The following is a 16,445-nucleotide window of genomic DNA, read 5'->3' as shown; positions in this document are numbered from 1 at the left end:
ATACATTCATCAAGTATTTTGAAAACAAACAAACAAAAAATAAGCAAAAACAAAATAAACAAAAAACAGATATCTGAATCAGACAGAATTAGTTTTGGATCCCAGTCTGTCACCAGTTACTTGTTTAAAATGGAGCAGTTACTTAACAACTCTGAGAAATATTTTCTTAAAACATTTAATACATATTTTGCAGACATTTTGTGATAAGTAAATGAGGTATGTGTGCATGTGTGGGCTTGTGTATAAAATAAACTCTTTTGATTGGCCTGTATAACTGACTTTTTCACTCAGGATGAAGGATGAATGGTGGATGACTTTTTAACTCACTCAAGCTACATCGTATTCTATTCAGATTAATCTAATTTCTCATCTGAAATAATTAAAATATGTGATATACTTTGACAAATATCAAGGTAATAAACATTTGAACAAGGACACATTTTTCTGTTTCCTATTTCCTTAAGCCAATTCATTTTCCTCTACTATAATAAACATTATTTTAATTTTACATACGCACTATGCAATCTAAAAAGTACAATTGCCTGTGATGTCCATATACTTACCTTTCTTAAGAGAGGTACATTTGTTTAATTTATTATAATCTAGTTGATATGAGTAAATCTTTTAGATAATTAGGGGTGAATTTTGCTCCAATCCATCTATATGAAAATATTTATCATTTTTAAAAAGGCAATTCTCTCAGCCTAGACAAAATAAAACTCATCTTTACAAAAGATACAAAAAAAAAAAATTAGTTGGATGTGGTGGCATGTGCCTGTGGTCCCAGCTACTCAGAAGGCTGAGTGGAGATGAGAAGATCACTTGCACCCATATGGGTTGAGGCTCCAGTGAGCCAAATTCTTGCCACTGCACTCCAGCCTGGGTGACAGTGAGATCTGTAGAAAGATGAGATGCTCTGCCAAGTAAGTAATAGATCTTTGGGTTGCAGATATTGGCAGAAAATTGGCATATTCTGGGACCTCAAGCATTTGATACCCAAGAAAATATAATTTTAAAGTACATTTCCTAATGTCACTGTGGATATCGCCATGAGATGCCAACTTTTTATATCAGATATTATAATTTTATTATTGTATTATACCAAGTTGATGTTATTGCTATATTTTCTTTTATTGATTTCAATACTATAGTTATATGTTTGCACCCAGCAAGAATAAATATGGGAAATTTGAATTTTCATTATGTGATTTTTCTCCTTACTATTTCAATTTAGTTTAATTTACTCAAAATTGCCTTAGAGAACAATCTAAAAAACATTTCATACTGTACTTTTGGTTGGCTGTGCTGATTTTATTTTTCAGCAATTTTCAAAAATGTTTAAGAGTTATACCATAAATAATTAATAGGAAAAATAATAATGGCTTCATTGTATTAACACAAAATTATTGCTGAATTTGGTGACTATATGAAATTTAGGTTTATTTTCTAAAAAGATAGTATACTGCTTATTCTACCAATAGCTTTGTTTTTAACATGAAAAAGGAAAACTATCTTACAAAGGACCAAAGAATATTGATCTGGAAAATCTAGAAGTAGATGACAATAAGGCATTTTATGTGCTTAGTTTAGATTTTCCTCATCTTAATAGCATACAGTTATTTAACATATCACACACAAAAATTTTGAGTGTCACTTATTTTGAAATAATTTAAACCACTTACATTTATTGTTATGAGGCTGTTTGGTTTTAATTATTTATTTATTTATTATACTTTAAGTTCTGGGGTACATGTGCAGAATATGAAGTTTTGTTACATAGGTATACACGTGCCATGGTGGTTTGCTGCACCCACCAACCCATCATCTACATTAGGTATTTCTCCTAATTCTATCTCTCCCATAGCCCCCCACCCCTGACAGACCTCGGCATGTGATGTTCCCCTCCCTGTGTCCATGTGTTCTCATTGTTCAACTCCCACTTATGAGTGAGAACATGTGGTGTTTGGTTTTCTGTTCTTGTGTTAGTTTGCTAATGTTTTCTTACTGTATTCTTCCTTTTACTGTGCACATTTTAATGTTTCTGGTATGTTTTCCACTTATCTTATTATCTCTTTTTTAAAAAATGAATTACTCTAAACAGCATATGCAAAAATGTGACTTTTTGCAAAAAATTTCATACTATTTTCTTCATGTTTTTCTCTCATTCCTTATTATTCTAGTATATTTCAGAGTCTATTACCATAATTTTTATATAACATGGTTTATATTTTATAAATCATACATTACATAATATTTCTACATTATTTTTATCCTTTCAAAAATGAAGACCAGGTGTGGAAACTCATGCTGCAATCCCAGCACTTTGAGAGGCCAAGGTGGGAGAATGGCTTGAGGCCAGGAGTTCAATACCAGCCTGGGCAACATAGCAAGACCTTGTCTCTACAATAAAATAATTTTTAAAAAATTAGCCTTACATAGTGTCATGCACATATAAGGTCAATACTACATGTAGGCAAGTAGTATTCCTAGTTACTTGGGGGGCTGATGCAGGAGGATCACTTGAGCCTGGAAGTTTGAGGCTCTAAGAACTATGATCACACCACAACACTCCAGCCCAGGTGACAGAGGGAGATCTTTTAGGGAGACCTAAAAAAAAAAATAAAAATAAAGCACTAAAATCCATTTCACCTTTCCATTTATTTACCTAGGAACAAAGAAACTTGTATTTACCTTACCATTGGTGCTTTTCCAATAGGACCATTATTAAATTTATTTTGCTTTGCTCATTCTGGTTTCTGTTGCAGAGTCATAAATTTTAATTCTTCAATAAAAATTGTTTTACTATCTTGAAATTATTTCTGATGTAAGTCAACACCACTTTTGTATTTGTTTTTATGTTTTTCCTGTGTTTTCTGCTCCAAGCTGAGGCCACATACCTTATACAATATTTAATTATTTAAAAGTTTGGTAAAGTAATATATTTGTGATAAAACATTTTCACAATCTTTTTTCTGGGTAATAAAAATATGTCTATTATTGTCACAAAATTTGAGAAATCATATATATATATACACACATATACATATATATAAAGTGGGCATTTATTTTTGTGGTTAATGTCATTTTAGTATTTCTGTTATCATTTTCTGAAATTAAAACTATGATACCATAGTGAGCATATTTTATAATAGATAGGGCTAAAGGTTACTATATTTTCCCTTTTGTCCATATGGAATATTAATACAGCCATATTGCAGGCATATTATGGGTTTGCTCCCAGACCATTGAAGTAAAGTAAATATTGCAATGAAGTGAGTCACACGGTATTTTTGGTTTCTCAGTGCAATAAATGTTATATTTACCCTATAATGTAGTCTATTAAGTGTGCAATAACATTTTATCTTAAAAATGTATATAATTTAAAACTACTTTATTGCTAAACAAATGCTACTAATCACCAGAGCCTTCAATGAGTCATAATCTTCTTTGCTGGTGGTGGATCTTGCCTTGTTCATGACTGCTGACTGATTAGGTTGATGATTGCTAAATTTTGGGTGGCTGTGGCAATTTCTTTAAACAACAATGCAGTTTGCTGCATTGATTTCCTCTTTTTTTATGAGAGATTTTTCTGTAGCTTATGATGCTGTTTGATCACATTTTCATCCACAGTAGAACTTTCAAAATTGGAGTCAATCTTCTCAAACCCTGCTACAGCTTTACTAACTAAGTTGATGGCATGTTCTAAACCCTTTGCTGTCATTTCAACGATGTTTATAACATCTTTGCTAGGAATAGATTTCATTTCAAGACACCACTTTTTTTTTGCTCATTCAGATAACTCCTTATCCATTTAAATTTCATAAGATTGTAGCAATTTAGTCATATCTTCAGATGCCATTTAATTATAGTTCTCTTGTTATTTCTACCACGTTTGCAGTTACTTTCTCTGCTGAGGTCTTGAACTCCTCAACGTTTCCATGAAGGTTGGAATCGACTTCTTCTAAACTCCCATTTATGTTAATATCCTGTCCTCTACTAATTAATCATGAATGCTCTCAATGACATCTAAAAATGATTAATCCTTTTCAGAAGGATTTCAATTTTCTTTTCCCAGATCTATCAGAGAAATTAATATGTATGGCAACTATAGCCTTGCAGGATGTATTTCTTAAATAAAACAAGACTTGAAATTACTCCTTTATCCATGGCTACAGTTATAAGACTTGAAGTTCAAAATTACTCTCTGATCCATGAACTGCAGATGAGTGTTCTGTTAGCACACATGAAAACAACATTAATCTGTACATCTACATCAGAGCTCTTGGATGACCAGATGCACTAATGGTCATGTCAATGAGCAGTAATATTTTTAAAGAAATCTTTTTTTTTCCTGAGCAGTAGGTCTCAACAGAGGGCATAAAATATTCAGTAAACCATGTTGCAAACAGATGTACTGTCATCCAGGCTTGTTATTTCATTTATGGAACATAGGTAGATAAGACTTATTGTAATTCTTAAGGGCCTTAGGAACTTCAGAATGGTTACTGAGCATTGGCTTTAAATTAAATTCAATAAAGCTGCATTATTCCCTAATCAGAGAGTCAGCCTGTCCTTTGAATCTTTGAAGCCAGGCATTGACTTCTACTCCCTAGCTATGAAAGTTCTAGATGGCAGTTTCTTCCAGTATAAGAATGTTTTATCTACATGGAAAATCTGTTGTTAGGCATAGCCATTGTCATCATGATATTAGTAAGATACTGTGAATAACTTGCTGCAGCTTTACATCAGCACTTGCTGCAGCTTTACATCAGCACTTGCTATGTCACCTTGCACCTTTATGTTATGGTGATCGTTTCTTTGATTAAGCCTCATGAACGTACCTCTGCTAACCTCCAATTTTTCTTCTGCAGCTACTTCACCTCTCTTAGCCTTCAAAAAGTTACACTTAAGGCTTTTCTCTAGATTAGGCGTTGGCTTAAGGGAATATTGTGGCTGACTGATCCTCTATCCAGACTACTAAAACTTTCCAAATAACAGCAATAAGGATGTTTCACTTTCTTATCACTTATGTGTTAACTGGAATATCACATTTAATTTCCTTCATGAGCTATTTCCTTGCACTCTCAACTTAGTTAAATGGAACAAGTGGCCTAGCTTTGGGCACATCTCATCTTTCAACATGCCTTCCTCACTAAGCTCAATCATTTCTAGCTTTTGATTTAAACCGAGACATGCAACTCTTTCTTTCACTTGAACCCTTAGATGCTGTTGTAGAATAATTAAATAGCCTGAATTTCAATATTGCTGTGTCTCTGGAAATACAGATGTGTGAGGAAATGGAGAGAGACAGAAAAAAGGCCTATTGTGGAGCAATCAGAGTAGACAAAACATTTATTAAGTTTGCCATATCGTATAGACATGTTTCATGGTACCCTAAAACAATTACAATATTAATAACAAAGATAAGTAATCAAGAGCACTCTGCCTGATATAATACTAATTAAAAATTTTGAAATATTAAAACAATTAACAAAATGTTTCTAGGAGACTCAAAGTGAGCACATGCTGTTGGTAAAATGATGCTAACAGTCTTGCTTAATGTAGGGTTGCTACAATTTTCAATTTAAAAAATGCTATTTGCAAAGTACAATAAAATGAGATATGCCTGTATATAAATATCCAAATATTCTCATTTAAATATTTGTCTCGTAGTCTCTTTCCAGTTCATGCATGGTGTCATGTGCAAAGTAGTTGTTCCTTAAATAATTTTGAATAAATGATCTAATGACCTATGAGAAGTCATTAAATAATTTTAGTTAATGAAGTTATAGAAGTCAATAAATAATAAATAAGTTATCCTTAAATAATTTTGAATAAATTATGTAATGACCTATGAAGAGTATTGAATACAAAATTCATAGTAAAGAAAGATATAGCAAGTAGGTCAAATCATAAGATATATGGTGAGATGACTCAAAGATAATAAATAGAACTCAACTCAAAGATAATAAATAGACATAGGAAGGAAGATATAGCAAGTAGGTCAAATCACAAGACATATGGTAAAACAGCTCAAAGATAATAAACAGAACTCCTTTTAATAATAGGTTAGGTAAGGGAGTGATATAATTAAATTAATGTTTTATGTAAATTATCCTGTTCAAATTGACAGTACTGGAGAATAGTGATCATTGGGAGGTGAGCATAGTTTGCATAAAAATTGATGCAGGGCCAGACAGAAGAGATGTTAAAACTATTTAAAATATAGAATTGTTAGTACTTGCCAACTTTGTGTGTGTGAATTTATGTGTGTGTGCAAGGGATGAAGGAGAGAAGGAATCAAAGATACTATCAGAGTTTGATGATATGGCTATTCACTAGCACTGGGAATTTGAAAATCATCTTCTCATAGTTTTATTGATACTTGCCTGACAAGTGAAATAAGAGGGGTATATATAGAATTAGAATGCACATGATACACTGTCAATAAGTTTTCCCATGTTTTTAACACAGCATGTATCAGTATATTATTTGACATCAAAGATAAATTGTATTAATGCAAGGCATTTGTATGTTGGAGTTATTCACCATTCATTGTTACTTACTGGAATTTCTGCCCTTCAGAAGAATATTGATAGTTTTTATAAAAATAAAGTAAATATAATAAATTAGGCTTGGCCAAATTATCAAAATCTCTTCAAGATATTGGCAAGAAGTAGATTTGTAAACTGTCTTTTAAAAATTTGTCTGACCATTCATTTATTTCTGAGTCTTCATAAATATGTTGTCGGAACCTTGAAAAAGTTATCTCATAAATACTAGCCATAAATTAAAACCAACTTGTCATTAGATATTTCTAATACCTAAGTGATTTAACATTGTTCCTTCTATATATGCCTTCAATATACCATATTCCATGGTATTCTATTCATTTGAATACCAACTTGATTCTTTTTTCTGTTCTTTGTTATAAACCCTTGACTATTTTATCTTCACCAAATAATTAGTTTATTTTGCTACATGAGAATAACATAATTTTCTTGCATGGCATATTTATCTTATTGGGCTTAGAATTGCCAGTTTAGTGGTTTCTCAGATACATTTTAAAAGACAAAATTCATGGAAATGCTTTTCTATTTCATGGCTTTCATTATTTTCTAATTGGGTCAATTTGGACAAGTCTCCTAAGCTCTCATACTTCATTCCTCTTATCAAAAGCAAACAAAAACCAAGAAATAAAGATAAAGAAATAATTATCTCTAAAGCTAAAATTCAAAGGATATTATTATACTATTTATTTTATACTTTTTATAGCTATAAAATCAGTGTTCATATTTTCAATGTCATTTTTTAAGAAACACGAGTCCAATTATTACTGACTTAATTGGTTTAGATATTATCTTGAATGTTTGAAAGGAAATACATAGAAAAAAATAAGTGCATTTATTGTTCTATAAATATATGAAAGATAAGAATAGAAATGAATGAGATAATACTTATCTAACCTATTCCAACTTTTCAATTCAGCCAATTAATGAAATATCTAAGCTGTACAATCTATGAAAAATGTCTCATTTTCTTTCTTGTTTTGATTCCCTCATTTTGTTTAATATCTTTTTAGCAGATGATTATTGAAACATGACAGGATACTTAAGAAATAATAAAGCAACTATATTTAAAGACAAATACAATAGCTTTCTTTAGCTCATAGCTGTGTGATCAGAAACACCGGAAAATTTTATATTTTAAAAATTATTTTTCCCTAGTAGTTGATGTTTATAAGTTAAATGTTACCTAAGCATACTATGATTTGTAGAAATTTAAGTCATTATTCTGAAACAATGGATTTTACTGACTCAAAGTCTCTTTTACAATATTTAAATTAAGTATTTAAATATTAAAAATACATAACTCAAAATATATTTTGAAAGGCTAAATATCTGGTAATGAGCAGAGTAAAACATACATGTCATAATGCATGTGAAAAGATTACTAAGGTTTCACTGTCTAATTAATTACATCAATTAAACAAACATTTATTGAGTGACTACTATTTTCCAGGCACTGTGATTCAATAATAGAATAAAATGTTAATATCCTGAGGTAACTAGTCAATTAATCAATAATAGAATGGAAAAAATTATGAATCATATTTCTGATAAGGATCTAGTATCTAGAATATATATTTAAAAATCTCTTACAATTCAACAACAACCAAAAACTCAATCTAAAAATGAACAAAGGACATGAAAGACATTTTCTAAGGAAGATACGCAAATGGACAATAAACACATACATGCTCAACGTCATAGACATTAGGTAAATGCAAATAAAATCCATAATAAGATACCTCCTCCTACTTGTAGGAACAAGTAGGCTACAAATGACACAAAATTAAACAAAATAATCAGAGCACAGTTAAAAATTAAACTGTTGATATATGTAAGTCATTGCAGAATCCACATGTTTTTCTAGTCCACACGTCAAACATTTAGCAGAGTTGACCGTATATTGGGCCGTAAAAAAGCTTCAACAAGATTTTTAAATTTTAAATCATAAAGGCAATTCTTTTACAATGAACTTAAACTAGAATACAAAAAGAAACAGAAAAAGAAAAAACTCCTCCAAATTTTTGAGATGTAAGTAGTAACATATGACACAACCCATGGATCAAAATAAAAAAAAATACAAATTAGAAAAATTGAGCTGGATAATAATAAAAATAAAACATAATATAAAAAGATGTAACGCAGATAAAGGCATTCAGAAGATAAACTTATAGCTTTTTCTATGTGTATCAAGAAAAAATTGCTGAAAATCAATTATGTATTCATCTTTAAGAGTTAAGATTGCATCTAGAGGAAACAGGCAGAACAGAGTAACAGAATTAGAACAGAAATTGATAAAACTATCAAGCAAATCATTATCAAAAAAGTGAATAAAACAAATGTGTAAGAGAGAAATTAGATACGAAAGTTGGAATTTGAAAAATTAATCCATCTCTAGAAAGACTCAACTAGAAAGAGAAAGTGGGAGAGAGAAGATTCAAAGGAGGACTTTGTTAATGCAAAAAAAAACAAGTATCGTTGTAGCTTCTAGAGATGTTAAACAAATAATACTATTATTAATTTATTTATCTATTATACAGTACAATAGATTACATGATATATAATGATAATTATAGATCATGTTATATAATGGTAATTACATGTCATTAACATATTTTTCATGAGTTCAGTTGAGCTGGGAGAGTCAGAGTAAGCTCTAACTCAGGTGGCTGAAGTAGCTCATTACAGCAGTAAGCCTAAAGGGCACATGTACCCCATAAATTTATACAAGTAAAATTTAAAGAAGAAATGTACAGCTTATTTTGCAATTGCTTTTGATGTTTTAGTCATGAAGTCTTTGCCCATGCCTATATCCTGAATGGTATTGCCTAGGTTTTCTTCTAGGGTTTTTATGGTTTGGGGTTTACATTTAAGTCTTTAATCCATCTTGAGTTAATTTTTGTATTAAGGTGTAAGGAAGGGGTCCAGGTTCTGTTTTCTGCATATGGCTAGCCAGTTTTCCCAGCACCATTTATTAAGTTGGGAATTCTCTCCCTGTTGATTTTTTTTTCAGGCTTGTCGAAGATCAGATGTTTATAGATGTATGGTGTTATTTCTGAGGCCTCTGTTCTGTTCCATTGGTCTATATATCTGTTTTGGTGCCAGTACCAAAAGCCAAAATTGACAAATGGGATCTAATCAAACAAAAGAGCTTCTGCGCAGCAAAAGAAACTATCATCAGAGTGAATAGGCAACCATGGGAGAAAATTTTTGCAATCTACCCATCTGACAAAGGTCTGATATCCAGAATCTATAAGGAACTTAAACAAATTTACAAGAAAAAACAAACAACCCCATCAAAAAGCCGGCAAAGGATATGAACAGACACTTCTCAAAAGAAGACATTTATGCAGTCAACAAACATATGAAAAAAAGCTCATCGAATCACTGGTCATTAGAGAAATGCAAATCAAACCACGAGATACTGTCTCACGCCAGTTAGAATGGCAATTATTGAAAAGTCAGGAAACAACAGATGCTGGTGAGACTGCGGAGAAATAGGAATGCTTTTACATTGTTGGTGGGAGTGTAAATTAGTTCAACCATTGTGGAAGACAGTGTGGCAATTCCTCAAGGATCTAGAACCAGAAATACCATTTGACCTAGCAATCCTATTACTGGATATATACCCAAGGTATTATAAATCATTCTACTATAAAGACAAATGCACACGTATGTTTCTTGCAGTGCTATTCACAATAGCAAAGACTTGGAATCAACCCAAATGCCCATCAGTGACAGACTGGATAAAGAAAATACGGCACATATATACCATGGAATACTATGCAGCCATAAAAAAGGATGAGTTCATGTCCTTTGCAGGGACATGGATGAAACGGGAAGCCATCATTCTCAGTAAACTAACACAGGAACAGAAAGCCAAACACTGCATGTTCTCACTCATAAGTGGGAGTTGAACTCGAGAACACATGGACACAGGGAGGGGAACATCACACACCGGAGCCTGTTAGGGGTAAGGAGCAAGGCATAGGGGGAGAGCACTAGGACAAATACCTAATGCATGAGGGGCTTACCACATAGATGACGGGTTCATAGGTGCAGCCAACCAGCATGGAACATGTATACCTATGTAACAAAACTGCACGTTCTGCACATGTATCCCATAACTTAAAGTAAAATTTTAAAAAATATAAAAATATAAAAAATAAATGTACAGGTTAAAAAATAAACAAAAAATACAAAAAAACCCCACCACCACTACAAAGCAATAAGCCAAAAATGAATGGGTTCAGCCCTTTATCACTTATTGTGGTGGGATAAGCAACACCCTAAATCCAGTGAAAGCTCCAACTTCCCCATTTCCATCTTCCCAAATGAAATGATGCATATTCCAGGGTAGGGTGGATGAGTGCAGATTTGGTGTTTGTCCCATTGCAGGGAGATCTTCAAGGAAAAGTCTCTAGCACTATTATGGACTATGGCAGGGATGTTGGAGTGCAGGAGGCAATAGGAGATTGTATCACTGAGAAAAAGTGTCTTTAACATTTTCCTCTCCTCCTACTATCAGGAGGCCTGCTCAGAAGAGCCCGAGAAAGACCTCTGCCTGAGGCCTCAGATAAAGAGCCCTGGGTATCAGAGCACCACCAGACCAGGAAGGTAAATATGTGAAATGCCATGATTGGCCAGGGTGCTGATATCTTGACTGTAGCTTCCTTTGGAGGTTGCAGTGCAGTAGCTGCACCAGTTGTGGTGTGGGAAGGGCAGCTTTCCTAGCTTTACCTGCCTTTCATTTAAAACCTCTGAAATTATCTATGGGGAGGTCTGAAAGATCACTCACAGGTTTATCACCAGGAACTGGACTTGACATTGAGCAAGTTACTGCCCATATATTTTGGAAGATAAAAGCAAATTCCTAGAAAGTACAGTTTTCAAAGTTGACACAAATAGTATAGTTAAGCAGTTCTGTATTTACAAAAGAAATTGAATTCATATTTTTAAATATTTCAAAAAAGTAATCTATAGGCCCAGGTTGACTTTATTGGCAATTTCTTCCAAATAGTTAAAGAAGAAATAAAGGTATTCAAATAAAATTCTTAGAATAACAATAACATAGGAAATAAATCTCATCTTTAAAAAAAGTCAGGTCATCATTATCTTAACAACAAAACCGGACTAGGATACAGTCAGCGAAACAGATAAATCCTAAGTTGACTTCTATCAAGAACACAGAGAAATAAAATCCCAAACAAAATATTAGTAAGTCAAATCCAATAACACATGAAAATCAAGACCGGAAACACTTAATCTAGGATTTTAGAATTGGTTTAACAATAGAAATTAAATGTTTGCAATTTATCATATTAAAAGTATAAAGAAGGAAAGTTTTATGTACTCAAATACAGGAAAATACGGTAATTTTCAAAGTTACATGTCTATTCATTGTAGAAGCTACTAATCAGAACTAAAACTTTCTTATTCAATAAATAGCACCTAGAAATCTCTACAAAAAGTCATACTTAATTTTGAAATATTGGATGCTTCTTCTGTGATTAGGAATGAGAAAAAGATGCTTGTTATCACCACTTCAACTAACATTGTATTCACAGTGCAATAAGGAGAAGGAAGACAGAAGGAAGGAGACAGAAGGAAGAAAAATAGAAGGAAGAAGAAATGACTGTCATTATACTCATGTGATGCAACTGTCCCTTGACGAGAAGTCTTAAGATAGATACAAAGTTTTTTAGTAAATAAAGTGAGTGATCGTGATTATTATATGAGATAGACTCCATTAGAAATTGAATACAGCTAATCTAGAAATGACAAGATCAAAATACAAGTGAGTTTTTACATGAAAGAGGAAGAGAAATAGTGTGGAGGCATCAGTGCAGGCCCCAAGCAAATCTGAAATAATTGCTATCCAGAAGAATTATCAAAATCCAGTTGAATATTTTGGATTCACTGGGAAGCTTTGGTAAGGAAATATGGCATAAAAAACAAATCATGATATTCAGAATTCAGTTAGGCCCTCTTCATTTCACAAAATTTGCATCTAACATAAGTAATGAGGGAATTACTTATTTTAAACATCAAACTCTCATGTTAATCATTTTAAATGTCAAGGTTTTTTATTATTTTATTTTATTTTATTTTTTCAATTAGCTACATACTATCTGGCCATCTTGAAAAGTATATTGTATAAAATTTAATCCTTTCTTCATAATGGATTATACATATCAAGCCTTCAACATCTCCAGAATACACAGGAAGCCTCAACATTTGGCCATTTGTATCAAGATATTCAGTAATTTAATTTTAGTATGTTCATTAATTACACATTTATTTAATATTAGAATTCTATTATCAATTTATCTCTATGATGCTTGACCCCACCATACATATAATCCTATACCTAAAATCAATTCCAAGTGGATCACTGATATAAATATGCAAGAAAAATAGATCCCCAGTGCTTCCAGAAAATACTAAGAGAATACATTCCTGAATTGTGGTATAGAAAATTTTGTTAAAAAGGATATATAAAACACAATTCATAAAGGAAATGAATTAATATACTGAACTGCATTTAAATTAGAAAGTTTTCCTCAAAAAATTATTAAGGAGAATAAATATGGAAGCAATGGATTGGGAAAATATATTTGTAATGCATGTAACTGAAGTATCACTTCATCAAGTCAGCAAAATCTTTCTGAATCTCAACCACATTTAAACCTGAAGTCAAATTTTACACATTTTCAAAGTTTTGGAAGAGCTCTTAATTTAACTTAAGTACTTCAGATGTCCTGAAAGTAGATCAAAAGTAAGGGTGCAGATTAAACTGTATAATGAGCAGTTAACTCAATAACTTTTAATTACCATAAAAAACGGGTATGTCCGAGACTAAAACACAATCTCATCCAGGGTCATAAAAGTCTGTTTTATGTGGCATAAATCTCATGGGAGCTGTGAAGTACGTATCTTCTCTTCCCGGCTAAACCTTGTGGCTTTTCTGATTGCCCTTTACAATGGCTGAGGTTAATATCTCTTGTCTATTTTATAAGAAATAAAAAAAAGAAAGATTGTAAACTCACATTTGCTAATATATAAATGTTTAGTAATCCTTTTTATTTAATAAAATCATTCAATTAAAAAAATCTTATCCCAAATTCTCCGTGTTCTTTACAAAACTAATCTTATGTTTTATAATACATTTCTGGTCAAAAATTCCAGTTTAATCCCACAATGTTTGTGTAATCAAAAATTAATCAATCTCACTAACAATATGGGGAGTGACAAATTCACATAACAATCTAGATTTTGTAAAGCCTGAACACTTCTGTACGTAAACAGTCTACGCAATTAAGGGAGAAATAACAGGATTTGGTTTACTCTAGGTAATGTCTTTGATTTCTTACTTTAATTTGCATGTATTGGCACTGCTTACAAAATTAAGCTAGAGAAAAATATGAACCTCTGCCATTCAAAAATCACAGTGAGAATTTTTATCAACTTTTTTCTTATGTTAGTAAAATGCAAACATCCCATTAACTATAGGCTTAGGAGAATTCTCTAACAGTTTTAAAATACATATCCTAGACTGGGAGAGAAAGCTGTTTTTTAGCTATTTTTCCCATAAAATCTTTTTAACTGCTGTTTATTATAGCTACTATTTATGATAATGCTGTTGTATGCATTATTACAACCCTGTATTTTCAGTAAAATGTCTAATAAATGTATTTTTAAAATACATTATTCTCTATCTGCTTGAGATAAAATGTTGCTGTCATTTTACTGAACAGCACAGCACATAAACATGGCAATAATAAATGTTTTAAAGTTTTTAAAGCACTGAATGGTTGGAAATTAATCTGCATCATCATAACCACTTTTATAACAACATTTTTAATGAGCCAGATTCATTTACTCTATTTTGATGGCAAAAGTGGATTATTTCTTGAAGAGAAGAAATAGCAAAGAGCAATATAAACTTGCCCTGTGCATTAAAAGTCTGAAAATAGAGAATGAAACTTTTCAATTTAGTCTGGAATAGAACTCTTCATTTACCTTGGTTTTTTCCGAGATCACAGATACATCATTTAACCTAGAACTAGATGTGCTAAATGGAAGAAGAGAATCATTCTAAAATTAATGTTACAAGGTGGTATTTGTTCCAGTGAATTTAAAGCAATTCCCTTAATCAGCATATGTCCTGATTTTACTGCTGCAAAGATGAGATGGAACAACCTAGAATTCCTAAGAAGTAATATTGCCTATTATTACCCAGAAATTTTGGGATAAGAAATATGGTCCTAACTAAAATCTTCTAGAATACTTCAAATATAGTCACATTTTATGAGTAAAGTGCTACACAGTTATTTTCAGTACTTTTCCTATTTGTAAGTATATTTTTACTTTCCTGACACATAATATGATTTGTACACACTTTTTAAATGAAAAGAACTTCATGAACCTTTGATGATATGACAAAGGCAATGGATATATCCCCAAACTTATCATTTTATAACATTTTCAAAGAGTTTATATAGACCTGTAATTTACTAGGCCTCCTAGGGATTTATGGGTCCTATTAAGAAATTCCTTTCTACAGATTTATTAGTACTATATGTAATGATTACTAGTTTGTTCCTAAATAGTCCAGTTTTATTTTGCTGTGTACTTTGTAGGGGATTGATTGCATGTCCACACTCCTTTGAAATTAGGTTTGGCCACACAACTTGCTTCGAAATATGAAGTGTGAAATATATTTAATAATGAAAATTAAGTTTGTTTCCCTTTCCTCTACCCAATCACCAATTTCTCCTCCCCAGATACATTCTCTCTTACAAGTTTCTCATATATCTTTCCAAAAACAGGCTACACATTTTAGAGGTATGCATTTTAACAGCCAAATTCTACTACCACCCCTTCTTTTTTCTTTATGTCTCAAGAAGTATAGAAATTTACATTAAAGTGAAGCCTATATCCTCTTGGATCTTTGAGTTGTTACTATATGAGACAGAACTTTCTGCCTTGTATATGTAGCATGAACCAAAATAAACATTTGCAACTTAATGTATACAGAACTCAGCCATCAAATGTCTGAATTATGAGAAAGTTCTTTAAGACTGTTTCTCAGGTTACTTTTTACCTAGGTTTCCAATAATCTTTGTTATCTGGTTTTCAAACTAAAAATAAAATATTACAAACCATAAATTTGGATTGTTATACCCACAGATGATTGCAAGAAGGAACATCTAATGAACTGGAAATAAGTGGAAAAAACCCACACAATCAAAAGAAATAAAAAAGAATGCTGGATTTAATGCCATTTGTGCAGGGGCAAGTAGTTTCAAACATTATCAATAGATATTTGGGAAATGGGTAGCAGTAAAATAGGTAAAGTTTTACTAATATTTCTTTGTTGAAATTAAAGATACAATAAATTAAAATTATCATCTTTCTCAGCAGTCTATAATAAAAACTAACTCCAAAGGAATAATATGCTAATGATCAACTATAGTATATTTTGATACAAATAGTTAAATCTTTAGCTTGGCACTTTATTCTGGGAAAGTAAATTTGGTACGTATAAGTGATTATCAAAAAACTATTAAAATATTTGCAGTATACTTTAGAAAATGGCCAGGGAAGTATATAACCTAGTAGAGAAAAACTTCCATCCTAAGTAAGAAGATAATGTGTTAATATTTATTAGAAAGGAACATCTCATGACTCTAGATTGGATGTAGAATCAAAGCATTAGAGAAGGGTTATTCAAAGTCCCATCATACTGATTTGTTTCCCAAGCCTCAATTCCTCACTTATGCTTCTTAACATTACCAGCAATATTCAACTCAACATTAATTATTGCTCCATACTCTATGTAATTCACATTTGTGTAGTGTTCCCTAAAGCTTT

The 16,445-nt window shown here is 31.7% G+C and overlaps 1 long non-coding RNA gene across 1 annotated transcript in view; it reads right to left on the bottom strand.

Moving 5' to 3' along the window:
• The window catches only part of LOC134731408 (uncharacterized), a 351,840-nt gene that overhangs the window by 318,361 nt on the left and 17,034 nt on the right, over positions 1 to 16,445 (bottom strand). The gene's annotated exons all lie outside the window — the stretch shown is intronic.

This window comes from Symphalangus syndactylus, chromosome 9 (genome assembly GCF_028878055.3).
Source record: "Symphalangus syndactylus isolate Jambi chromosome 9, NHGRI_mSymSyn1-v2.1_pri, whole genome shotgun sequence".
NCBI lineage: Eukaryota > Metazoa > Chordata > Mammalia > Primates > Hylobatidae > Symphalangus > Symphalangus syndactylus.
Note: the sequence above shows the minus strand (reverse complement) of the source record. Positions and strands in the feature narration are given on the sequence as shown.